Source organism: Herpailurus yagouaroundi, unplaced genomic scaffold, assembly GCF_014898765.1.
Source record: "Herpailurus yagouaroundi ecotype Mexico unplaced genomic scaffold, PumYag 251, whole genome shotgun sequence".
Lineage (NCBI taxonomy): Eukaryota > Metazoa > Chordata > Mammalia > Carnivora > Felidae > Herpailurus > Herpailurus yagouaroundi.
The window spans coordinates 2061431-2089007 of NW_024412468.1; the positions used below are offsets into that span (position 1 = coordinate 2061431).

At 44.1% G+C, this 27577-nt stretch overlaps 1 long non-coding RNA gene across 1 annotated transcript in view; it reads right to left on the minus strand.

Moving 5' to 3' along the window:
- Nucleotides 1-4923: 4923 nt before the first annotated feature.
- Nucleotides 4924-27577, minus strand: part of LOC121020766 (uncharacterized) — a 53763-nt gene continuing 31109 nt past the window's right edge. The window contains exons 2-4 of the long non-coding RNA XR_005786273.1: nt 20306-20394; nt 18617-18778; nt 4924-6850 (exon numbers count right to left, since the gene is read on the minus strand). This is a non-coding gene — a long non-coding RNA (uncharacterized LOC121020766). The remainder of the gene's footprint in view (nt 6851-18616; nt 18779-20305; nt 20395-27577) is intronic.

Consider the following 27577-nt stretch of genomic DNA (forward strand, 5'->3'; position numbering starts at 1 on the left):
TTCCAGAAACTTGACAGAACAAAACAAGACGGTGTAGCCTGTGGCTGCGGGATCACTTCCGGCCCTCAAGTGGACCTCTGGATGGCCGCAGTGGATGTCTAAATCCACTCTCTATGCTTGGAGTTTTTCTCATCGAGACAGCCTCAGCCTCAAGCTTAGGAAAATCGATGGAATGTCCGACGACGATGCTGGACAGCAACCGTTTCTGTTACCCTGAGAAAAGCCACGTGACGTGGAGAGTGTTCATGCTGCCAGAACATTCGTGTGTGTGTGTGTGTGTGTGTGTGTGTGTGTGTGTGTGTTAGGAATGCTGGTCTGGCGACTAGAGCGGCAGGTGGGAAGGGTAGAAAGGCAGGCAAGGGTTATTCTTTTTCAGTGCCTTTTTAAAAACAGTGGTACAATTCAGAACATAAAAGTTGCCATCGTCACCATGTTAAACATACAGTTCGGGGGCATCCGGTCTATTCCCATCGTTGCGTGCAGGCGTCCAGAACTGTTTGTCTTGTAGACCCGAGAATCCCGCCACCTGAACGGCCCTCTTTCCCGGGTCCCTCCCTCTGGCGACCACCCTTCCACCTGCCGATTCTGAGTCTGACCACCGTAGATACCTCATGTGAGTGAAATTATGCCGTGCTTTTGGGGACTGGCTTATTTCGCTTGGGATAATGTCCTCAAGATTCACCCGTGGTGGCTCATGGGAGAGGACGTCTGTTTCCAAAGCAGCATCACACAGCACTGTATGTATGCCCCACGTTTTCCTTAGCCACTTCTCCACCCGTGGCCTGCGGCTCGCTTCCACCTGTTGGCCGTTGTGAATAATGCGAACGAACGTGGGTATTCGTAGATCTGTATTCGACTCGAACTTCTTTAAAGCAGAAGGTCAGTACTTTTTCTTTTCACTGAGGACTAACTGACGTATTCATTCTGCGTGCACCACACAATGATTTGATATTTGTATACATTGTGAACTGATCACCAAAATCAGCCGCGTTGATACCCGTCACCGTACATAATGGCAAATTTTTCCTGGCCTACAATCTTTCAAGATTGTGTCTTCGTGGGGCGCCTGGGTGGCTCAGTCAGTCAAGCCGAAGTCAGACTTCGGCTCAGGTCATGATCTCCTGGTTTGTGAGTTCGAGCCCAGCATCGGACTCTGTGCTGACAGCTCAGAGCCTGGAGCCTGCTTCGGATTCTGCGTCTCCCTCTCTCTCTGCCCCTCCCCCACTCCCTCCCTCGCATGCCCTGTCTCTCAAAAATAAATAAATACGGAAGAACAGATCTACTCTGACACCTTTCAAATACACGACTGCGGTATTTTCCACCGCAGTTGCCACGTGGCCCTGCTGTACCTGCAGCCCCACGGCTTATGTTATAACTGGAACTTTGTGCCTTTGGACTTTCTTACCCGTTTGCCCACCCACCAGCCCCCACTCCTGGCAGCCCCCAGCCTGGTCTCTGCGTCTGAGTTTGCTCTGTTTGTGTAGATTCCACAAGTAAGTGAGAACATACGGTCTGTGTCTTTCTCCAACTTCTTTTATTCAGGACACTGCCCTCATGTTCTAGCCACGTTGTCCCAAATGTCAAGGTTTCACTCTTCTGACTGAGTAGTACGTCATAGTGTACGTATATGCATTTCCTCTGTCTGTTCACCCATCGATGGACACCCAGGTGTCTCCGGATCTCACCCACTGTCCGTAATGCTGCTGTGGACGCGAGGGTGCACATATCTTGTTGAATCCGTATTTTCACGTCCTTTGGCTCTTTTCCCAGAATTGCTATTGGTCGACAACATGCGAGTTCCATTTGCAGTTTTGTGAGGAGCTCCATCCTGCTTTCCGCAGTACCTGCACCAATTTACACGCCCACCGAGACACAAGGGTTCCTTTTCCCCTCCGTCTTTCCCACTTCTTGTTGTTTCTTGTCTTTTTGGCAATAGCCACTGTCACAGGCGTGAGGTGGTAATCTTGTGGCTTTGACGTGCATTTCCCTGATGGTTAACGATGCTATTTTTTCATGTGCCGATTGGCGATCTGTAGGTCATCTTTGGGGGAAGAAAAGCTATTCGGACCCTCTGGCCATTTTTTAATTAGATTGTTTTGTTTTTGCTGTTGACTTCTATGATTTCTTTATATATTTTGTGTACGAACCCTTTATCAGATATGGGACTTGCAAATATCCCATTATGTTCCCTTCGTCGTGCAGAAGCTTTTTAATTTGATGTCCTCTAACCTCTTTATTTTTGCTTTTGTTGCTTTTAATTTTGGAGTCAGATCCAAAAAAAAAAAAAAAGGATCAAGACCCACGCCAATGAGCTTACCACCTGTTTCCTTTCAGGAGGCTTAGGATTTGAGGTCGTACATTCAAGCCTTTAATCCATTCTGAGTTACTATTGGCTCATGTGGATCTCCTTTAGGTTCATTTTATAGGGAATTCTCTGGGCTTCCGGGTCTTAGATGTCTGTTCTCTTCCCCAGGTTAGGGAAATTTTTAGCTTTGATTTCTTCAAGTAACTTTTCTGCCTCCTCTTCTCTGTCTTCTCCTTCTGAAACCCTCCCAGATGATGTGAATGCTAGTCTAGTTCGTGTTGCCGCATAAATCCCTTAAACTATCTCAGTGTCAGAGTTTGTTATTCATATCAGGTTATTTTGGAAAATTGGCTAAAATGAGAAATAATAAGGTTAAAGCCACCGAGATGTGTTCATCCAATCTTACGACAGAAGTTACCCATGACTTTAAAGACCTGAGCTCCGGTGCTATTATAATCCCTTTCGGACTATTACTACAGTAATGAGAAGCCATTTAGCAGGATTTCTTTCATATTTGCTATCATACAATACGATTTACTAGGAAAGCAACTGGAGAGTGTCTTGAATTTATGCTGCAGATTTGCAAATCAGCCACTGGTACGTGACGTTTGAAGGAAGAAAGTGTCCAACACCCAAACCCAGAAGTGACGCCAAACAAAAACGGTGCCACGCCTTGAAGGGAGAGGTCTGGGGCCATCCCTGTAAGCTGTGCCCCCCCTGGGCCTGAGACCATTTCCCTCCCCTGCGTTTCTCCCGCCGGTCAACGTGCACACTGGCCAAGAAGTAAGCAAGACCGCAGGCCTTCCAGAAAACAAGACAATTTATTGTAAGTCCAAGTAAAAGCTTCCTTAAAATTCTTTCATCTGAGGAGGTGGGGGCTCCGGTTTGTGGGGGTGTCTTGTTCATCATTTCCTGATACGTGAGGCCTGTGGCACTGTGGCCACCACACGGTGTGTGGGGAGGAGCCTGTGGCCACGTGCTGCCGGCCTGTCAGCCCATCCCCCACGGGAGCAGGGTCACGGTGGGGCCTCATGGTTCTGCAGGGGCCCACGGCCCTGCTGGACTCTCGGCATTTCTTAGTGTTCCCGGCCGGCCTCCTCCTTGCTCTTTCTCCAGCTCTCACATCGGTCCTGGGAAATTAAGCTCTCCCTTTTTTTCTTTTCATTTAGGTACCGATCCTCGTGTAGTATTGCACGGTAATATTAGACACTTCACTGAGTAGACACTGAAATGGTCATAATTCACCTCTGTGTTTTAAGAAAAGAAGGATCTGGTGATTCAGTGCTTTTTCCTCCTTTACCGAAACATGCGTGGGTGCCACGAACCCACGAACTGCAGACAACGGCTCCTATCTCCTACTGCTGCCCGTGTCCCTGTGGTTACTTTCTGGAAAGGAACGGGTGTGTGAGGAGTACTAAGTCGGTTTCTTCCTTTGGGATTTTATGAATTAGAAGCTCAGCCACACAGGCCTCAGAGTGGGAAATACAAGGACCAAGGTGGGACAGAAATAAGTTTTGGCAACATCCACGGGTCACTCATTGAACAATACCGCTGCGTCCCCACCACGTCCCAGGCGCTGTGCTTGCCTGGGGCCGCACGGCCCTTCCTTGCACAGACCTTCGAGTCTGACGGGGGAACGCAGAGACTGGACACGTCTGAAGAGGTCATGGAAAGTGCATTAGAACGCGTCTTTGTGAAACGACAAAGAAATCGTTAACGATCATAATCTTATTCTCTCAGTATGTAAAACACAACACATACCCAGATTTTATGACATTTACTGACATGAAAGGCTAGTACCCAGGGTAAATTCCACTTGTTTAGCCGTCTTGGGGCGCCTGCGTGGCTCAGTCGGTGGAATGTCCGATTTCGGCTCAGGTCAGGATCTCGCAGTTCGTGAGTTCGAGCCCCGCATCGGGCTCTGTGGTAACAAACAGCTCAGAGCCTGGAGCCTGCTTCAGATTCTGTGTCTCCCTCTCTCTCTCTCCCCCTCCCCTGCTCATGCTCTGTCTCTCTCTGTCTCTCAAAAATAAATATTTGTTAAAAAAAAAATTAAAAGTAAACGACGACGACTCCTATGGACAACCTTTGACCTCTTAATGTATACTGCCTCCAAACTGAATCCCAATATTATGTCTTTTTATCTAAGAAATCTGAAGCAATTCATTATAACCTGAATTAATAATATCATAAAGACTGAAAGCTTGTCTGTGAATATTGATTAGAAAGCATTCTTTCCATGCAAGGAACGAGGCTAGGAGGCTGTCACCTGTAGCGCTGGCTGCTTAAATAAATTCTTGAACCTTTCCAGGCCTTAGAATGTATGACGCAGATGAACTAATGATTTGTAATTACACTGCAGCTCTAAAATTAATGATATTGTGATTTTTATTAACTTGCAGGAGATCTAATATTCTTGACAGGGAAATGCAATTTCGTAGCAGAACAAGACAAAATTGTCCGTGTTTCCTCCTTGGAATCTTTAGTTAGTGTCACTGTGTGCGTGACAAGTGAGCCTCCTCTCCCGGGGGTCCCTCGTACATACCCACTTGCCTTTCCTTTCTGACTCAGATCCCAACCGACGAAGCCAGCCTTGATGACACTCCATCACTCTTCTGTGTTGTTCCTCAAAAGCCTTCTTTTCCCCGAGGAAGGGTATTCTCCCCAAGAGCTGTGTCAGAACAAGAAAAGTCAGTACCCGGGAGGCTGGGTTGAGGAGGCTTAGAGATTTTTTAGACTTCCTTGGGGAGATCTGTTCTCTCTCCGTGCTTGGTTCAAGAGATCATACTCTACACATATTTTTTCTCGCCTGTCTTCTGCGTCATGTTTACCACGGTTTCAACACAACCCACAAAATCTATTTGCATCTTGATTTGTATCCAGTGTATTAATTTTGCTGAACGTCCAGCCTCTTAGTTCATGTAAGTTTACTCTTCTGTTGTGTATGTGGCAAAAATCCATCATGGTTAAGTCATCCTGGAGAAGGATATACTGTGAGGCTAAGGGGGACATGTATTTCTAGCCCTTCAACAAGCAAAAACTTCTGACTGATGACAGAAGTTCATTTTAACCCTTCGAGCACGTATTCCCAGAAGATTTACTTGTTTATAATGGGGGAGCCTGAACAAACTCCTGGAGGCATTCTTTTAACAAATATTTGTCTGAGAAGCTACTGTGTATAAGGCACTGTGTTGGGTCTACATCTAGAGCAGACGAGGTCTCTGCCTTCCTGATATTTAGTCTTCTAGTTCTGACAGAGCATGTTTGCAACGGAGCCTGAGAATCAGCATTCCTGATGAGCCTCCGGGTGAAGCCACAGGTCTGTGGACCACATGGTGAGGAGCACGGTTTCAGCCAAGGTTGACACACCTTTGGTATGCCTCATGAGCTAAGAGTGGTTAGCAATTTTAAGAAATCACAAGAAGAATGGTATTTCTTGACGTAGGCAAATTCCGTGAAGTTCAAATCCCAGTGCCCAGAAGTACAGGCATAAGAAAGGCTAGAAAAAATACGTTTAGGGTATGATCTCTGTTCCGTTGAAACAGTCACGTTCATTCACTTTTTGGCTTTTGCGCTCTAATGGGAGAGTCGAGTTGTCGCAAAAGGTACTAAATGACCCACAGAGACTAAAATATTTTCCATCTGACCCTTTAGAGAAAAAGTCTGCCAACTTCTGGGGTAGAAGGAACCTCGAACTCATAGGAGTCAATTAGCCTCTAGAATTTTTTTTTTTTTTTTCGTTGCTATTAGGACCTCACAGGATCAGCCTTCTCATTGGGAGTAGACTCAATGACACGGACCTTCTCTCTCACCAAGGTCCTGTGTGGCGCCCTGCAGGCCTTCAAGGCCGTGAACCTAGGGCTTGTGCAATGGTTCCTCTTACAGAATGACGGGCCGAGTCACCCCCCCGGCTCTTGTTCACCCTCACACTTTGCTAGGGTCCGAATATTCGCGTCTCCCCAAAACTCTTCTGTGGGAATTCTAACCCCAAAGGTGATGGGGCTCTGGGGGGTTTGGTTAGATCACGAAGGTTCTGCCTTTTGCGGCAACACAGCGAGCTAGCGTGTCCCTTCCACCACGGGAGGACGCGGCAAGGAGTCTGCAGCCTGCAGCCCGGAGGAGGGTCTTCGCCAGAACCCAGCCGTGCTGATGCCCTGAGAGCGGACCTTCCAGCCTCCAGAGCTGTGAGCAATGAACTTCTGTGGTGTAGGCGCCACCCAGTCCGTGGCATTTGATTCTGGCAGCATAAACGGACTGAGACCTACTATCATGGCATCAGGGTGTTGTCACACGCATGGGACTTGTCCCATGTGCAGAGGAAAACTGTGACTTACAGCATTCAAAACAAACGTTACTATTTGCTAATTGACAATCTCTTGAAACTGGACATTAAAATCGATGTTTCTCTGCTACACACAGATTCGTCTCCCCTGCTTTGAAATAAAACGATAGAGTGTCTATGGAGATTTTCCATCACTGTGAGGGCTTGCTATCTTCAGACGGGACCTGCAATACCGTTCTTCATCACTGCAGTCAGCCTGACACCTGCCACAAGAGAAAATGCTGTAAGGTTTCTACCCACCTCTCTCACCAGTATCTTAATACCTAATATGTTTGCAGAAGATCGCACGCTTGGATTACTCAAGAATAAACTGCAGTCAATAAGTGAGTGAAGAGAATCTGGGAAGCGGAAGAGAGAAAAATCACCGCCAAGCAAGCTCTGTGAGTTCACAGAGAAGTGGCTATGGACACACCGATACCGTGGCTCTTCCATATTCAGAGCGATAGCCGCAGCCACTTCTCACACAGTGGTGACCTTGAAACTACCTTAAAAGGTAACTTGAGGGGGCGCCTGGGTGCCTCAGTATGTTTGTCCGACTCCTGACCTCTGCTCAGGGCATGACCTCGTAGTTCGTGAGATCGAGTCCTGCATCAGACTCGGTGCCGACGGCACGGATCCCACTTGCGATTCTCTCTCTCTCCTCTCTCTGCCCCTCTCCCACTAATACCCTTTCTCTCAAAATAAATGGGCACACTTAAAAAAACAAAAGCAACTTATGAACAATCTTGAATCACATCCAAGCAAATAAATCTATTTTACTTATTCTTCTTAATGGCTCCAGCTCAAAACTTGTCAACATAATGGTCTCTGGTTTGGGGATCGTCTGGAACTGATGGCTGCCGGGCCTAAAAGGTACGTTCTCTGTTATTTTTCGCTCCTCACAATCATCGCCAAGTCCAGACACGCGGCCCAAGCTAGCCACAAAACGGTAGCTCTCTTCCAGGTCAGTCGTTGTGAAAGCTAATGCGTCAAGAAAGATGGAGTGACCCATGCTTTTCTCGGAGCCCTTGTTGTCATGGGCACATCTGCTCTTTTGTTTTGGGTACTTGCATGGTCAATAGAAATAATCAAGTAAAGATAAATAAAGTAAAAACAAAGAAATAAAAACTTAAAACATCTTTCATTAAGTCATTCGAGCACACGTCTGTTGTAATAATCCCAAGAAATAAGTGTGGTTATTCCCGAAAACAGTGTAGCGACTTGCCCAAAGGCCTCCAGTTATGTCATGAAGGAAGGTAAATTCAACCCCAGGCCCCGTGGCTCCAGAAATGAAAGCTTTCATTTGAATCTATGTTTACTCCTCACAGAGTAACTCTCAAAAATGTTCCCTGGAGTCTAGTGTCACGCAGACGTGGGGAATCCTCCAGGCTGTGTCCTCCTCTTAAAGATCTATAGCCTACATTATTCTAGCAGTGGCTCCGGGCTTACTAGTGGCTTCTGTATATAAATCTGTTTATATTTCCTTAATGCTGTATTTCTTAAATTTATTTTTTTTTGGACCCCCCTCCTCCTTGCCGTTTTTTCCAGAACAACTATGAGCAATCTGCACGGGGTCACTCAGGTCCCGGTGTGGATGCGGTCAGCACTTGAAATCAATTCAGAAAATATTCCAGGACAAAAAAGAAACAAAGAAGAGAGTGTGGTTGGGAAGATGGGTAAAGGTGGAATAATGAAGGGAAAAAAAGAGGAGGAGGAAGAAGAAAAAGAGAAAAGAAAGAAAAGACAAAGAAAGACAAGGGTACATCCTAAACGACCTGAACACAGGAAGAGAAGGGAGCAGAGCATTCTGGCCAAAAACATTCATTTGGAAAATCATTCACAGATTCAACAGCATGTTGATATAAACTGAGTTTTTAACATGCTGATATTTCGAAGCAATTAAAAAACGGTTTTGGTAAGTAGCAAAAACAGTTCTCGGCCTTGTGAGGCCCTAACAGAGGGACAGCGAGATTCAGATGACTCTGTCTGACCCGTCCACAGGAACATAAGATGTTCGGGCGGACAAGACAAAGGTAGAGATAGCACTAACAGCACGGAGACACAGACCGGGCGAGCCACGGTGGTTTAGGGGAGGCCTGTTTGGACATGTGATTGTGGGGGCCCCCCACCAGCGTCCTGGTCCTAGGAAACTGCTCCCACAGCTACATATCCGGAGCTCAAACCATGTCTCGATTCTGTGTCCTTTGCCAACTGACTTAACTCATTTGTGCCTCAGTTTCCTTATCTGTAAAGTGGCAATCACAGGAGAATCTACGTCACAGGGTTGTCACCAAGATTCAAGTGCTCAGAACGTTCCGGTGCACGTATGTTTTAGGAGTCTCAGTCATTCTGATGCGTGAAATTACTCTTTCAGAGCACATGGGGGAAGAAGTTGAGATCCAAGAAACAGACAATGGGGCTACGAATGGGCCCTGGGAAACGAGGAGGCACACATATATAAGTCACGTTTCGTCCTGACTACGTGCGTCAGAGAAGGAGGCGTGGGAGGAACTCAGGGACTGATCGGCCCGAGAGAGCGTGTCGCTCTAGAACTGGGTTCTGACTGCTCAGATAGGGAGGCATGATGGCCAAGTGTCCCAGAGATTGTACAGACACCGCTAGCAGGGCTGGTCTGCAGGTGCAAAGCCAGGGAACAGGCCGCGGGGAGGCGTCAGGCTTGGGAAGCCCAGGCTCCTGGAACCATCCACCCCAGACTGTGGGCCCAGCATCCTTGCACTGACCCCAGCCAGCTGCACTTGCGGAAGGAGAGGCTGGGGCGGAAGGTGCCAGAAAGAGGGCGTAAACCCGAGAGAGAATCCATCCTCAGGGACGGGAGGACTGGTCTTGACTTCATCTCGAAAAATAAGCAATACGTTCAGCCCAATCGTGATTCTGCTTGTTTTTTTGAAAAAACCGGGGGTGGCTTATCACTGTCCCACAGATGGGTTTGCAAATTGTCAGCCAATGAAAATACACAAAGTTAGCAAAACCGGTTACTCATGTTCCCAAAACTGCACACTGAATGTGCTGTAAAGGAGCTTGCTTTCAAAAGTTCAGTGAGGTATACAGATTCCAGTTACTGGTAGTGACTTAAAATAGAGCAGTAAAAAAAAAAAAAAGAAAACAACACAAAATGCCACGGCAGACTCTGGTGTTTCACCCTATACTTTTGGTTCTTGATGTGGCTCCCTGAGAAGTATAATTGGAATCACGGGTTGAGTCATGGCTGCTGAAATCTGTCTTTGTTGACGTGGAAGCCAGAGAAGGCGTGGAGTTAGGGATGGGTGGGAAGGGGGTGTGGGGGCATGGCGGGCTTCTACAGATGGAGGAGAAGACCCCCTTATATCTTCATCCCTCATCAGGATTAGTGGTGGGCTAACGCCCGGGGTGTCCTGCCAATCTGTGTGGCTCATAAGGACTGAGATTAGAGTCTCTCGGACATCAGCTGGTTCCCACTGGCATGGCATTCCATTTGAAAATATCTCCCCTCGAGCGATGGTACCGAAACTTGCATCATGGTATTTACAATAACTATGAGAGGCATTTGCCCGTTCTTCAAGTCACATGGGTCCGTGTAGCTGACAAACAAGTTACGGAGGAATGAATCTCAGGGGGGTTGCAAGTAAACGGCCAGAGAAAACTGGAAGAGTGTGATGAGCACAAGGGAACAGAAAACTCCAAAAACACAGAACTCTTGAGAAGGCTGCTCTAGAAAATGTGTAACCAGAGCACAGAAAAGCAACACCTCAAAGTGTTAATTCCTCCAAGATGGTGGTTCTCCACCGGCTGTCACAATTAGGGGAGCGGGTGACTCTGGCATCTGCTGGATAGACAGGAGAGATGGGATTCTGTTGTCTGGGGTGTAGACGTCAGAGACCGCGCTGACCATCTTACAATGCACAGTGCACACTCCCACACGAAAAGTTACCCACTGATTCACCCCCAACTGTCAGGCAGATCGGGATGGAGAGTTCTTGCCTTGTATGACACATAATTTCTGCAAACCCAATCTTTTTCTAGTTGGAGAAAATGATGTCTGCTGTAGCGTCTAAGTCCTTCACAGTCCTCTGCTTTGGACAGCGTTGGTAACCCAGTGTTACAAAGGCATCGCATAAAACATGAGTGTACAGATTAATGGATGGCTGTGCCCAGGACACTTGCATGACCCCCAGCCAGGTCAAGAAATGGGGCTTTGGCCAAGAGCCGAGAACCTCGCCGTCCACTGCGGGGCTCCTCGACGGCGCAGACGCTTCCTTTCTCCACATTCTCCTTTCTTGCCTCCTAGGTTTTCTTTGTAAATTACCAGGCAATTATTTACCCCTAGACCTTTTTTGGTTTTATCTGTTTTTGACCTTGACGTACACGATGCGTGTGTTCTTATCTTTCTTCCCTCGTCATTTTGGTGCATTCTGTCTACGCCGCTGCACGTAGCAGCAGTAGGTGCCATTCACTGCCGTGTGGTAGTGTGTTGTATGCTCACACCGCATCCTTCGTAGGGTTGACAGGTGTTTGGGTTGTTTCGAGTTTGGGGCTATCGCGCTTGTTGCTGCGGACATTTTTGTAGGTCTGCTCTGACGCGCACGTGCACACTGGTCTATTGGGTTCATACTTAGGGATGCAGCTCCTGTTAAATAAACTTTAAAACAATTAAAAAAAAAACGGGGGCACCTGGGTGGCTCAGTTGCTCACCTGTCTGATTCAGTTTCAGCTCAGGTCGTGCTCTCAGGATTCTTGAGTTCGAGCCCCACATCAGGCTCTGCGCTGACAGTGAGGTGCAGAGCCCGCTTGGGATGCTCTCTCTCCCACTCTCTCTCTCTCAAAATAAAGAAATAAACCTTAAAAATTTTATATATAAAAAAAGGAATGCAGCGCCTGGGCCACAGAGTGTAAGCGTCCTCAACATCAGGAGAGAACATCAAATTCTTTTCAGAAGCATTGGTAGAAACTTCCGCGTCCACACGCTGTACTTGAGCAGCAATTACTGCACGTTTTCTTCATTAGTTGGTATTGTCCGTCTTTTTAATCGTAGCCATTCTGGTGACCGGTGGACGGATCATACTGTGGCTTTGATCTGCGTTCCTCCGACGACCAAGAGGGTTCAGTAGCTTCTCATGTGTTTATCAGCCACTGAACTATCCTCTCTTTGTGATGTGCCTCGTCAGGTCCCCGATCCACTTTTCCACAGGGATGTCTTTTTCTTGTAGTGTAGTTCTGTATATATTTTTGACATGATCCCTTTGTAGCTTATTCAAGTTCACGTATTTTCTCCCTATCTGTGGCTTGCTTTTCACCTTCATGATTGTGTCTTTAATGAACGTTTTTTTTTAAGTTTCTTTATTTACTTTGAGAGAGAGAGAGCATGAGCAGGGGAGGGGCAAAGAAAGAAGGAAAGGGAGAGGGAGAGGGAGAGGGAGAGGGAGAGAGAAAGAGAGAGAGAGAATCCCAACCAGGCTATGCACTGTCAGCACAGAGCCCAATTTGGGGATCGATCTCACAAATCCATGAACTGTGAGATCATGTCCCAGGTCGAAATCAAGAGTCAGACGCTCAACAGACTAAGCAACTCAGGTGCCCCTGAACATAAGTTTTTCATTGTAATGTAGTTGATGAAATGTATACATTTTCTATGTCCTGTTGAAGAAATTTTTCTACCTTGCAATCACGAAGACAATCATTTATGTTATTTTACACAGCTTTTATTGTTTTGTCCTTCGTTTTAGGACTGTAGTCCACTTGGAGCGTTTGGATATATGGGTGAGAAAGAGGTTTTATGTGTTATATGTATATTTAGTTTAGTGCATACTCCCCGGGATAGTTATTGAAATAACTGTTTTTTCCCCACTGCTTTGTGGTGACACATTTGTCATAAATCAAATGTCCCTAGATATGCAGTCCTGGCCTTTGGGTTTTTATGCCATTTCAGTCATGAGTTGATTTTTGAGTCTATGCCACATTATCTTAATGAGTACAGGCTTACAGCAATCTTAATATCTGTACAGCAAGCCCTGATACTCCTTCGTTGTCAATAATGTCTGGGCTGCCTTCAGCCTTTTCGTTTTCAAATGAATCTTACAGTCAGCCTTTCAAGTTTTCTTATACACACACATTTCAGAAATGTTAATGCCACTGCAAGGAATCTATACGTTTTCAGTGTCAAGTTTTGCAATCCATAACACAGTACACCTGTCCACATAGGAAGGCCTTCTTTAAAATACCTCATTAATGTTTGATGGTGTTCTGTACAGGTCTAATAGAACACAAAGGGTAGAACTGTCAACTCAGGCATATGTGAATTACAGATTGGATTCAACAGAAAACAGTACTCATAATTCAAAGGATGCAGGATAAGAATATAAGACGCGGGCGATGTGTTCTTCCTTTGGAAACGTCCAAAGCCATCCACAGAGCTCCAGAGAGATTCTTCTTCCTCCGGGCTCGGGTGTGTGGGGGCTCAGATTCACCACCTGATGTGTCAGCGATGCCTGTGGAATATTGCTTATGTAAAGGAGACCACGCTGGTTAGAGATCGTCCCCATCGTACACTCAACAAATTGTGTAGCTCATGTGACATTCTCCGGTCTATCATGCCCGCCAAACACAATATGTTCCAGGGTGTGTGTTTGTTTGTTTTTACAAGAGGTAAATAGCACTACAAGCAATTTATTAGAAAAAGACTCATTCCTCTTTCTGCTGCGAAATACCAGGAGCACGCTGACCAGGAGGCGGGTTACTGGTGGGTTTACCAGGGGACTGATCTCTATTACTCTCCTTTCTGGAAAAGCCTGCTGTATATAAGCCCACTGTTACCATTCTTCCTGCCAGGTATCTTTGTTAGCTATGCCTTCTACCTCGTTGATGATACTGCTGTTATTTTATTTTATTTTTTTATTTTTTTAATGTTTTTATTTATTTTTGAGTCAGAGAGGGACAGAGCATGAGCAGGGGAGGGGCAGAGAGAGAGGGAGACGCAGAATCGGAAACAGGCTCCAGGCTCCGAGCCGTCAGCCCAGAGCCTGACGCGGGGCTCGAACTCACGGACCGCGAGATCGTGACCTGGCTGAAGTCGGACGCTTAACCGACTGCGCCACCCAGGCGCCCCCATTTATCAGGTTAAAGAATATACTTTCTACTACTAACGTGCTGAAAGTTTCATAATAAAGAGATGTTGAATTTTATCAAACACCTATTTTTTGGTGCCCATTGAGATGATCACATAGTCTTCTCTTATTTATGTGACTTACCACATTGACAACAAGTTCGCATTTCTAGAATAAATCCAACTTGACCATGACAATATATACTTACACATTGCTGAAATCAATTTGCTAATATTTTGATTAGCATTTTTGCATCTGTATTCATGGGTGAGATTGGCCCATAGATCTTGTTTCTTGCATTACCCTTGTGAGTTTATGGCAATTCATAAAGCAAAGTGGTTAATATTCTTTCTTTTCTTATTCTATGGGAAATTTTGTGTACATCGGTATCATTGTTTCCTTAAATGTTTGTGAAATTTGCTGGTGAAACCATCTGGGTTTCACAGACTCTTTCATTGAAGCTTCCAACCATCCAGTGACTTCGGGGCCATCCCAGTGTTACAAACATATGTAGCAGCAGGAAATAGAAGAGAAAAATAAAATATGGCGACCACTACAGTTAATTGGAAAGCACTTCAATGTGTTCCAGAGCAGGTAAATCTACCTATGGACGCACACGCAGACGGACAAGCCAGCCACGGCTGCTGGAAACCACCATTTCCTGAGGGCCTCCTTCAAAACTCGGCCATTTGGTGGTTCAACAGCCTCTTTCTATGTGAGGCCTTAATCTTAAATCATTTGTTTATCTTACTCTACATAGCACACTCCCACCTGTTCCTTAGCCTAGATATTTCCGAAGAAACTGCCTTCTGGATGGCCCCTGGGGGACTGAGATGGAGACCGATCTGGACGGGACCCTCTAAGACCTCAGTATTTCTATACCTCTCTGAAAAGATAGACCCAAAGCTAACAGATAAAAATGATTGGCTTTCCTAAAAGGAGCATTCCTAAAGACACAGTCTTCAGGAATGCCTTCTTGACGGCCTTCAATAACCCGTATGTGGGAACTATAACCTGGAGTTGAGGGCAAGTTTATTTTGTTCAAGGTCGCCGATAAAAATAACCTTACATAATGGGTTTTACCCAGTAGCTGAGGCACACAAGGAGGAATGCTGAGCCACAGCAGAATGGCTAACACACTACAATTATTTGCTGACCGTCTCTTTCTCTAAGCTTTTCCCACATTGTGGGGTTTTCATTCTCAAGTGTTCTCACTGAATACGGATTTCCACAGTGGAGACTTTCAATTACACCCGTCCTGCAGATTCAGCTCAAATTCTCATGTCTTCATGAAGGCTTTGAGAACCAGCTCTATCACGTCTTCTGTCCATATTGTCTATACTCGCTATAATAACGCACATACTACGGAGACATGCTTCATACTTCTGACACCACCTACACCAACCGCGAGTAAATGGTGGGTATGGCTAGAACCCAGACCTTCTGACCCAGCCCGGCTGTCTTTCCGGTAGAATCCTCCAACCTCTGACATTCTTGACACTGTACGTTCAGGGGCCTGGCCTCGTAGGGGGCGAGTCCTGACATGAAGTTCAAGGCAAGTGGGCACAGCAGGGAGAGATGAGAGAGAAATTCTCGAGATTGTGCATAAGGATTACACTTTATGTGTTCCGTGGCACAAAGGATCCGGGAGTAAAGGGACCCTTCTCCCAAACCTCAGGAGTGAACTTGCCACCTGCTCCAGGGGAGAAGCGGTTTACGATTTCCTCACTGCCAGCCGGACTGTAGGCGATCACTTTGCAGAACTGATAATGATCCTTTTCCTTTTGATAAGCACCTGGGCTTTCCTGCACAATTCTGTCCTTCACCCAGCTGTTAAACAGTTTGTAAAATAAAATCACATCATACTAATGGGTGGGATTGCTTGACTCTTCCTGATAAGCCCACGTCGGCCGCTTTCTCTTCTGACAACCATGTCAATGACGGGAAGAGGAAGGAAGGTACAGAGGCAGCTACTGCGTGTGGTGAGACGCCCTCATAAATGGCTGCATAATGAAGATTTAATCACAAAACAGCTATAATGAGGCTTTTAAACAGCCTATTCATGATTCTGAATCTTTTTTTCACCAGACTCCTACCAAATTCTGCAGCAGGCAGTGGGGAGACTGAATTTATGGCTCATTAATAAAGATTGCTTTCTCAAAAGCAGGTCTTTTACATAATCACGAGGACGAGGGAGCTTTTACAGGAATTGTATATCATTGCAAAAGTGACTGATGGGTCTGATCAGCAACGATTCCATTCTTAACCCAGCTGAAGGTTTCTATTTGAATAATTCCTGCAAGTATATCTTCTGTGCAAATACGTTTTTGATTGGTAATAAATGTAACTAGTTATTTCGTTTGCAACCTACGGTCTGATCTGATATGATCCTCTTTTATATGTGGCCTTGATTGGTGTTCCAGAAGTTCCTGTCGGGGGACTGTGGAAAAGACGAGATGACGTAGCGCCCGAGGGGATAATGTGGAGAAAGTGCAGGCGGGAGAGGAAGCCATCACTCTGGTGATTCTGGGACCTGAGAAAAATATGCTTCTTCCCTGTGTTTGAGAGCAGGGAGACAAAGTTCCACTTTCCACATGACTTATCAAAAACAGATCCAAGTACCTCCCCGAAGCTCCTCTTTGCCAGTTTGTAAACTGGTTCCATTAAAAAGCCTTTATTAACATTGCCAAAGCTGTGTTTCTGAAGAAAACTCTGACGCTCAAAAAAAATGTAATTATGGATCTTGACATTTGGCTTTGAGGCTGCCTGGCTATTAATGACCATCTAGCATCTTCACAGCTCCTGTCATGGCTGTTGTCATGCCATCACCTGCCGGACTATCACCAGCTGCCATGGCTGGGAACTCACTGCGTCCAACACGCCGGTGTCCTTTGCAGGCATTATATCTCATTAAATCCTAAGTTCTCTGTGGACCTTTTATATGTGAGAGATCACATTTGGATACGTTAATTCACCTGAGCAAGAGAACCGAGGTACAAAGTTGGCATTGCCTGGGATTAGACTAAGGCGCTCTGATGTCAAAATTCAAGGTTTTTAACAATATGCTCTGCTTATAATCTGCCGTGGAGTTAAAAACCAGGTGGTCAAGCTCAGTGCCACTGTATCTGAAGATAAAGTATGTAAGTGCTGTATTATGATTAAGAAACTCTCCTGATAGCAATGTATCTGGGCTTTGGAGTGGTGGGTTCCAGTCGGTGTTGGGGCAGGAGCATTGGGTCTATGAAACTAGGTAAAATAGCTTGCAATACACGTATCACCACTTTTCAGATGTATGTATTTTTTTTTAAGTCCCTTTGGAACGGCACTCACCCTTCTCTCAGGACCAACTGACCAGTGGTGAACCATTGTTCACAGATGTATGTATTTAAAGGTAATGATTTAGGGGCGCCTGGTTGGCTCAGTTGGTTGAGCCTCTCATTCTTGGTTTCGGTGGTCAAGATCTCATGGTTTGTGAGTTTGAGCCCCACGTGGGGCTCTGTGCTGACAGCATGGAGTCTGCATGGGATTCCCTCTCCCTCTCTCTTTGCCTCTCCCCTGCTCTCTCTCTCAAAATAAATAAGCATTTAAAAATAAACAAAGGTACTGATTAAAATGTGCTCATAGATTCGTAGCCTGTCTTGTGTATTAGTGGAGAGAAGGACAGCACAGCGGTGTGGATATGCCACAGACTCGGAAGCTATATTTCCTGAGTTCAGATCCCAGCTCTATCACTGTCCAGCTGGGAGGCCTTGGTTACCTAGTCTCTCTGTCTCAGTTCCCTCTCATGTACAATGAGGTTAACAATGGTAAATATCTACCCATAGGACCTTTGTGAGGATGAAAGAAATCAGACAAGGAACACTGAGAATGCTTCCGAGTACCCATGGTGGGCCCCACACTCATCCCGGATGCCAAAGGCTCACTACATAACAAGCTGTCCTTAAGACGGTCTGTCACTATTTTGGGTTAACTGAAACCATTAAGAACCATGGCTCTGGAAGAGATAAATTGAGACATCTTGTTTGGTTGTTTCAGAGAAAATCCTAAAGCCCTTCCAGGTTCTGACTTGTGTTCTGGGTGGTTCAGAAATTCTGTAAAGAGATGCCTCTACAGTGTGTTAGGAATTTACATGCATATGGTTTGCACGTAGGGGCTGAATCAAAGTCCGTATGAAATAACACCACCTCTGGGGATTGACATTTAATGTAAAGGCAACATAATAGACGTAATCTAAAGATAACAGAAAAGAAATTTAAGGAAATATATTTTCCTTTTTTTACTGTTTCATTTTTATGTTTGGAGAAGTAGACCATTATTCTCACTCTTTGGGGGGGTTTCATTAACCCAGTTAATATAATGTATTTCTCTCCCTGCCCACACATCTATATATTAATTCTCTCATCAGCTGAATTTTCAACTCAGATTCCTCATTAATTGTTATTTTTCTTCTCAAGCGGAAACTGGGGTATGCTCTGAATGCTATTTGATAAGCCCTGTCTTTATTTGTATTCACAGATTCTACTGCAGTCTACTGAAAGTCATTTCTTGGCAGCCGTGGGTAATTGCAGATGAAAAGGCTATGCAAGTAATTTCCCCCTACAGGAAAGTGAGGAAGGATGCTGCTGGAACTAGGTAGGAGGATTCCAACCCAGGCAAATAAGGAAATAATTAAAGGCAGGAAAAACAATTTGGCTCTATCGTATCTCATGCAAATTAGAGAGCCCCAGGATTCTCTAAGAAAACCTCCACTCCCTCACCACCCCCACACGTACCAGCACAGACTCAGAGCAGAAACAAACAAACAAACAAAATCCCCCCCAACAAGGTGGTAGGTAGCTCACAAGTGAGCCTCCCAAAGCTTGAGACCTGACATGTGGGTTGCACAGTCCTCACCTGGACAGACTGAGGGTCCTGTGGGTTTTGTTCACAAAGTCTGCACCATGAACAGGAACTCCATGAGGTGATGCAAATAACATGCTGAACATTTCCTACTTGCACGTCCTCTCACGTGGAAGGATGATACAGTCATCTTTGATACGGGAACAGGAAACAAAACTGTACGATACGGGAACAGGAAACAAAACTGTATATGTGACGTGTGCTCTGAAAGAACACCCTGCCTGTGTGCGTGTGTGTGGCACCACACGGAACAGAGTGGCCCTCCCCTGGCCCCTGGCTGCTCTTTACAGTACGTTACATGCCCACGTGGATGCCACCCTCAGCGTCCGAAGGACACCTAGTCTCCCCGTTCCACAAGGACAAAACAGAGGGTGCACTACTTCTCAACGATTTGTTTCATGCATCGCCAAGAGCTCTTTTTTAGAGAACACTGAATCTCAAAATCGAGTGTACATTAATCCAAAGATCTTGCTCAGGTCTTTATCCTCAGGGATTCTGATTCTGTAGGTTTCAGGCAGGCCTGAGAACTGCCACTTTTAACAGGTTCCCGGGTGATACAGAGCTTCATGCTAAGAGTGCAGGGGTTTCCAAACTATTCTGCACTTTGGAATCACGTAGAGATCTACAAAATCACTGCTGCCTGGCACCGTCCCCAGCAATTCCCATTTCATTGCTATGGGGTGTGAACTGAGCACTAGGATTTTACAAAGCTCCCTATGAGATTTGAAAAGGCGGCAAAGTTTGGGAACTGGTAATGACAGGTATAGCTCTCTCTGCCTCTCCTGCAAAAGTTTAAACATTTTTTTTAACGTTTATTTATTTTTGAGAAAAGAGAGACAGAGCATGAGCAGGGGAGGAGAAAGAAAGAGGGAGACACAGAATCTGAAACAGGCTCCAGGCTCTGAGCCGTCAGCACAGAGGCCAACGTGGGGCTCGAACTCAAGGACTGTGAGATCATGACCTGAGCTGAAGTTGGACGCTCAACCAACTGAACCACCCAGGCACCCCAGAAGTTTAAAGCCCTTATTCTCACCCTAGTGTTTCACTGGCATTTGGTAAGCAAAAGTCCCAAGCTTGGGCCAGTACATGAGCTGTATTTTTAACTTCTTTAGCCATGTCGTGCACTTCCACAGAAAATAATGCACTTGCAAATCCTGATGTGTTGGGGCACCACAAAGTCACTGGCCCAGATCGGCAGGGCCCTCAATTGTTTCTAACTGTCATTAAATGAGACCTGATTCCATTCGTTTATTGTCATCCTCATTTTCTCTCTCACGTATGAGCTCGTTTTCTTCCTCTCTCATTTCTCTTAATATTTTTTTTTCATGCTCTCTCAACATCAGATCTATTTCAGTGGTGCCAGTCTGGGGCAATTTTTCCCCCCAGGGGACATTGGGCAGTGTCGGGAGCCAATTTGGTTGTCACAAACGGCAATGGATATGTCTGCTATGGGCATCCAGTAGGTACGGGCCGAGGATGGTGCTGAACATCCTACAAGGGACAGGAAGCCCCCCAAACATGGAATTATTTAGCCAAAACGTCAGTAGAGCTGTGGATGAGAAACACTAGTATTTCCATGCCACCTTCCCCAACTCCGCAGAGGACATCACGTGAGCTTCAAAGAGGAAAGATAGCCCACTGCCCCCTCCGACCTCGCTCTCGGGTATCCAAACATGTTCTTACCTGTTCAGTTAGGTTTCCGTAGACAGGTGAGACCTCTATGGTTAGCAGCACACAACTGCTCCTACCATCTTTGATCCCTTCGATCACTCCTGCAAGGTAGACAAATTTTAAGTGAGTACTCATTTACTCACTGATTTACTATTTTATTCACTTGGAAAATGTTTACTATCACCATATGTCAGGTGTTATGCGAGGTGCTAGGAATATAATCCTGAGCAAACCAGACATTCTCTGTCTTCAATGATTTTCATGTCCAGTAGAAGCAACACACGTTAATGAAATAATCCTCCAAACAAATATTAATTACAAAATGTGGTCAACGCTAAGCAAGCCTCTCACTGGTGAACTTGACCTAGTAGGAGGGGTCAGAGAAAGCTTTTGTGAGGTACTGTTGGCCTCTGCACGAGTTTGGTTAGCTGGGCAGCAAGGTTGAGAATGGAGAGGAGACAGACCCCAGGCAGAGGGACCAGCATGCACTGAGGTCCTGAGGCCTGATGTATAAAGCTTGTCTCACTGGAGGATGTAAAAGAAGGTCATTGCTACTGGAGAACAGACGAGAGGGAAAGAATGCACAAATGCGAGCCAGGGGGCATTTCTTTAATTATTGCATTCATTCGACATGTAAGTATTGAAATTTACTAGGTGCCAAACTCCACTCTAGACTCAGGAGATCTAGCAGTTGAGTTTTTTTTTTAATTTTTTAATGTTTATTCATGTTTGAGAGACAGAGCAAGCAAGGGTGGGGCAGAGAGAGACAGGGAGACACAGAATCTGAAGCAGGCTCCAGGCTCTGAGCTGTCAGCACAGGGCCCAATGCGGGGCTCAAACTCATGAACCATGATATCATGACCTGAGCAGAAGTCGGACGTTTAACTGACTGAGCCACCCAGGTACCCAGCAGCCGGGTTTTATTATGCTGGGTGTCACAGACTGTAAACAAAAGAAGTAGGAAAACCATGTTTTGTGGTCACTGACGGAGAGATGACTACATTGGGGAAGGAGTGTGGGAGCATGGTAGGAGTGGTAAGTTTCTATTTTATGTAGGGTGCTGACATTTGGGTAAGCCTGAGGAGGATGAAGGAGCAGCCTCTGCCACAGGAAACACCTTTCCTGGTAGAGGGGCCAGAGACAGCAAAGGCCCTGAGGAGATGCCTCTTCAGTTCGAGGAAGAGCAGTGGGGTCTGTGTGACTGAGGCAGAGCAAGTGAAAGGGGACAACAGAAGGAGGAACGGATAAAAAAAGGTAAGGGTAACAGAGATTGGCAGAGGGGATTACAAACAGGACCCAACAATTATGCTGTCTAAAAAAACAAAAACCAAAACCACATCTCACTTCAAATATAACGACATAAGCAGGTTGCTAGCAAAAGGATGAAAAAAGATATGTTAGCAAGCATTAAGCAAAGAAAAGCAGAAGTGGCTACATTAATATCAGATAAACTTTGGAGCAAAAAGAACCACTAGACACAAAGAGGAGCACTGTATAATGATTAAAGGGCCAATCAACTAGGAAGACATACGAATCCTAAACGTGTATGCACCAAACAACAGAGCTACAAAATACATGAAACAAAAAGTAATCAAACTAAAAAGAGAAATAGACATATCCACAGTTGTGGGTGGAGACTTCAACAGTTGATAAAACAACTAGACAGGACATCACCCAGTATATAAAATAATTCAATATCATCAATCAAGATTTTACTGACAGTTATAGTACACTTCACCTAAAGGCAGCAGCATACACATTCTTCTCCATTGCTCGCAAATCATAAAACAAACCTGAATATATTTAGAGACGGAAATCATATAGACTGTGTTCTCTGACCGCAATGGGATTAAATTATAATCAGTACAAGAAAGATAAAGGGAAAATTTCAAACATGCAGAAAGTAAAGAACACACTGCTCAATAATCCACAGGTCAAAGAAAAAGTCTAAAGGAAAACAAAAAAATGCAAGGAATTTAATGAACATGAAACACAAGACATCAAAAATCGCAGGATACAGCTAAAACCACTAAGCAAAAGTAGCTTATAGCATTATATACACACATTAGAAATAAGAGAAGCCTCAATAATAGAAATTCTCATGTCATGGATCTAGAAAAAATGCAAGATAGACTAAAAATGCTCAGAAGGAAGGAAATAACAAATGTAAGAGCTGAGGTCAATGAAGGTAAAAAACAGAACAGTAGAGAAAATCAATGAAACAGAGTTGGTTCTTCAAAAAGATCAATAAAACCAACAGATCTCCAGGAAGAGGAACAAGAGGGGGGAACAGGGTGAGAATTTACCAATATCAGGAATGAAGCAAGGAATATCACTACAGACTCTACAGATAATAAAAGGATAACCAAGGAATACTATGAACAACTCCACATGCATAAATTTGACAGTGTAGATGCAATGGACTAATTCCTCAAAAGCAAAACTAACAATTCACCCAATACGAAATGTATCATTTGAATAGCTCTATAAACATTAAGAAAATTGAATTCATGACTTTGAAACCCCCAAAAAAGAAATTTTTAGGCACAGATGGTGTCACTGAAGTATTCTCCCGAACATTTAAAAACAGTACTAACACCACCAATTCTATGCAATGTCTTCCAGAAAACAGAAGAAGGAGTACTTTTTAATTCATCACATAAAGCTATTATTACTCTGATGGCAAAAACTAAATGAAGATATAACACTCACAAAAAAGCAAAAAAGGATGAAAGAAAACCCCAGACCAATATCCTGCATGTATATGGATGTTGAAAACCGTAATGAGATATTAACAAACAGAATTTAGCAATATATATAAAAAATTATACACCATTATAAGTTTATTCCAGGCATGTAAGGTGGGTTAAATAGTTGAAAATCAACCAATGTAACTCACCACATTAATAGGCTAAAGTAGAAAATCACATGATGATATCAATCAATGCAGCAAAGGCATTTGATGAGATTTGACACCCATGCATGATAAAAACGCTCAGAAGACTAAAAATAGAGGGAAAGTTTCTCTATCTGATAAAAAGCAAATACAAAAATCCTGCAGGCAACATTATACTTAATGTTGCAAAACTGAATGCTTCTCCTCCCAGGATGAGGAACACAGTGAAGATGTAACTCTCACCACTCTTATGTAACATAATACTAGAAGTTCTAGCCAGTGCACTAGTGCAAGAAAAGGAAATAAAAGCATACAGGTGAGAAAGGAATAGACAGAAGAAAATAAGAGGCATACAGATACGAAAGAAAGATGGATGATGCCCTTGTCGACATAAAAAACTTTAAGAGATATCTACAAAAAAAAACCTCTAAGAACTAAAATGTGAGCTCAGTAAAGTCACAGTTTAGCAGATCAATATACAAAAATCAAATGTAGTTTTACATCCTAACGGTAAGCAGGTGGACACCAAAATTAAAAAAATATAACGTTTAAAATTGCTCAAAAAATGAAATACTTTGGTGTGTGTCTAATAAAAGCACACACAGGACTCTTCCACTGACAACTGCAAAGCACTAATGAAAGAAATAAAGAAAAAGATCTAAAGAAATGAAAAGACATACAAGGTCTTTGGATTGGAAGGGTCAATATAGTGTAGATGTCAATTCTTCCCAAATGGCATAAAGGTCTTAACACAATTCCTATGAAAATCCTAGCAAGAGTTTTTGTAAATATAGACCAGATTATTTTAAAATGTATATGAAAACCAAAGGAAACTAGAATAGGTAAAATAACCTTGCTAAGAAGAAAGTAGGATGAATTATTCAACTTCAAGACTTATATAACTACAGTAATCAAAATTACATGATATTGTCAGAAACATGAATGGAACAGATCTGATTTTTGACAAAGGTGTAAAGACAGTTCACTAGAAGAAAGATGGTCTTTTCAACAAATGGTGCTTGAACAATTGGACTTCCATAAGCAAAAAACAAACACAAAACACAAAACCAAAACAAAAAACCTTGACCTAAGGTATAAAAAAGGTTAGCTCAAAAGGGATCACAAACTTCAATTAAAACATAAGATTATAAAACTTTTAGAGTAGGGGCGCCTGGGTGGCTCAGTCGGTTAAGCGTCTGACTTCGGCTCAGGTTGTGATCTCACGGTCCGTGAGTTCGAGCCCCGCGTCGGGCTCTGTGCTGACACCTCAGAGCCTGGAGCCTGTTTCAGATTCTGTGTCTGCCTCTCTCTGACCCTCCCCTGTTCATGCTCTGTCTCTCTCTGTCTCAAAAATAAATGTTAAATAAAAAAAAAATTTAATAAAACTTTTAGAGTAAAATACAGGAAATCTTTGGAACCTCTACCAAGTCAAATAGTTTTAAAACATGACACCCAAAGGACAATCCATAAAAGAAAAATTAATAAGTTGGATTTTATCAAAATAAAAAATTTTACACTGTCAAAGGCCAAACTATCCAGTGGAAAATGGACAAAAGTAATAAAGAGACATTTCATCAGAGAGGATATGCAAATGGAAAATAAGCACATGAAAAGATGTGTAACATCATTAGCCACCAGAGAAATGCAAGTTGAAACCACAATCAAATATTGATACACACGTATGAGAGTGGCTAAAAAAACCCAACAACCAAAAACAAAACAGTAGCAACACTAAATTTTGGTGAGGAGGCAGAGACAGCAGTTCACTCCTATACTGATGACATGAATGTAAAATGACACAGCCCCTCTGGAAAACAGGTAACTACGCGGGGCACCTGGGTGGCTCAGTCGGTTGAGCGTCCAACGTCAGCTCAGGTCATGATCTCACAGCTTGTGAGTTCGAACCCCATGTTGGGCTCTGTGCTGACAGCTCAAAGCCTGGAGCCTGCTTCGGATTCTCTGTCTCCCTCTCTCTCTGCCCCGCCCCTGCTCACACGCTGTCTCTCTCTCCCTCAAAATAAATCAACATTAAAAAAAAATTTACAGTATGATCCATCAAGTTGACTTCTGGGCATTCACCCCAGAGAAATAAGGATTTATGTTCATACAAAGAAACCTAAGCATGAATGTTCATAGCAGCTTTACTAATAACGGACCCAAATTGGAAACAACCCTGATGTCCTTGAACAGGTAAATGGTTAACAAACTGCGGTATGTCCATAGGACGGAACAGCACTCAGCAATGAAGAGGAATGAACTATTGGTATGCACAGCAACCCGGTTCAGTCTCCAGAGAATAAAGCTGATTAAATACTGACAGCTGATATATTAAGCTGATATATTGACATCACATAAGTCATGATTCCATTTGGGTAACATTCTTAAAAATGACAAAATATATATCTGGAGAACAAGTTAGTGATTGTCAGGGTCGAGGTGATGCTGGGGGAAAGAGAGAAGTGAGTGTGGCTTTAAAAAGGTAAAATGAGGGATCTTTGCAGTGACGTAAATGTTCGCTATCCTGACCATATCAGTGTCAACATCCTGGTGTGACATTGTACCATGTTTGTGCAACGTGTTATCACTGGAGGAAACTAGGTAAAGGGCTCGTAGGATCTCTCTGTATTATTTCTCAGAATTGCAAGTGAATCTACAATGATCTCAAAATAAAAAGTTTAAGTAAGGGGCGCTTGGGTGGCTCAGTCGGTTAAGCGTCCGACTTCGGCTCAGGTCACGATCTCGCGGTTTGTGAGTCCGAGTCCCGCGTTGGGCTCTGTGCTGACAGCTCGGAGCCTGGAGCCTGCTTCGGATTCTGTCTCCTCCTTTCTTTGTCTCCTCCTCTCGCTGCCCCTCCCATGCTCATGCTCTATCAATAATAAATAAACATTAAAAAAAATTTTTTTAAGTTTAATTAAAAAAGTATGTATCTCATATTAACATATAGATATGTTGGCGTGCCTACTATATGGCACAATGATTAGCTAGTAAGCACTCTGCTACCCTCTTTCTGCCCTCCTACCTCTCCCTCCCTCCAGCAAAAATAGAGGTTTACTTTGAAATGTGGCTTCTCCACTGTGGATCGTACCCAACTACCCAGTTCCTTAAACTTGAAGCCATCGCAAGATGAAATTTTGCAGGACATCATTTACGATTAGAGTTGGCCTTAACTTTTCTAAAAACTGAGGGAAGACATTAAAGCGATGACTCATTTTATTTAAGAATTCTTGTCCTCATTTTTCTTGACTTTTCATATTCAATATCATACTGTGAGAAAATCAATTGCCAGATATTCTGAAAGAATGATAAATGAGATGATGTAATATTTAAGGAAAAAATTACTCTCTGGAGCATAGTACAGTCTGGTTTTTTTTTTCTTTCATTTTTCTTTCAGTTTTTTAAATGTTTATTTGAGAGGGAGAGACAGAGCATGAGCTGGGCAGGGACAGAGAGAGAAACAGAGAGAGAGAGAGAGAGAGAGAGAGAATCCCATGAACTGTGAGACCGTGACCTGTGCTGAAATCACGAGTCAGATGCTTAGCTGACTGAGCCACCCAGGTATCCCTATAATGTAAATAATGTTTAAAGAGCAGATCGCAAGGGTTCACAGCCATGAGATTTTCTCATAGGTTGTATACAGAAATTTTTTAAGGTGTAACTATTAACACGGTAAGGAAATTAAAATGAATGAAAAGTAAGTTAATTTCTAGGGGTAATAAAAGCAACACCTTACTAGTAGGAAATACACGACACCCAGAGTTTATGTGACCATAGTGAGAAATGACACGAGCAGAGATGGAAATAACACCGAATGTAGCCACGTTCCCGCTCTGGTTTATGGAAGGAAGTTGACCTTGAGACTTACAGAATTGGAAAAAATTAGGGAATAAAAAACACCCACACAAAGAACAGAGAATGGGTAATAGGAATAAAAGTCTTTTTCTTGAGGTTCTTTCGACTGTAAAACGTATTTTATCATTTCTCACCTGGGTGTTACGTCTTCGGTCAAGCTGAAGAGCTCCAAGAGAAGAAAGCAGAGAAACAGCTTCTCGAGAAAAGCCAAGTTTACCGCATACACCCGAACATTCTCCGGTCAACGACAATCACGAGGACCACAGCACATCCGAGTGCCCCTCTGCAAAACACGAACTTTCCCCCACCCCCAGAACTGAAGGAAAACTGGTGTGTTTTCACGTTGAATACTAACAGATAAGTCCTCATTCCCTTGTTCTCTCTCCCTCTCTCTCCCCCCCCCCCCGCCCCTCTCTCTCTCTCTCACACCCCCCCCCCCAATGGGGATCATTCAACCTCTTTTTAGTCACCGGTACATCCTACAGGCTACTGTGTCCTCCTTGCTCACGATCCAGATCTATAATTATGCCCCTACAGTT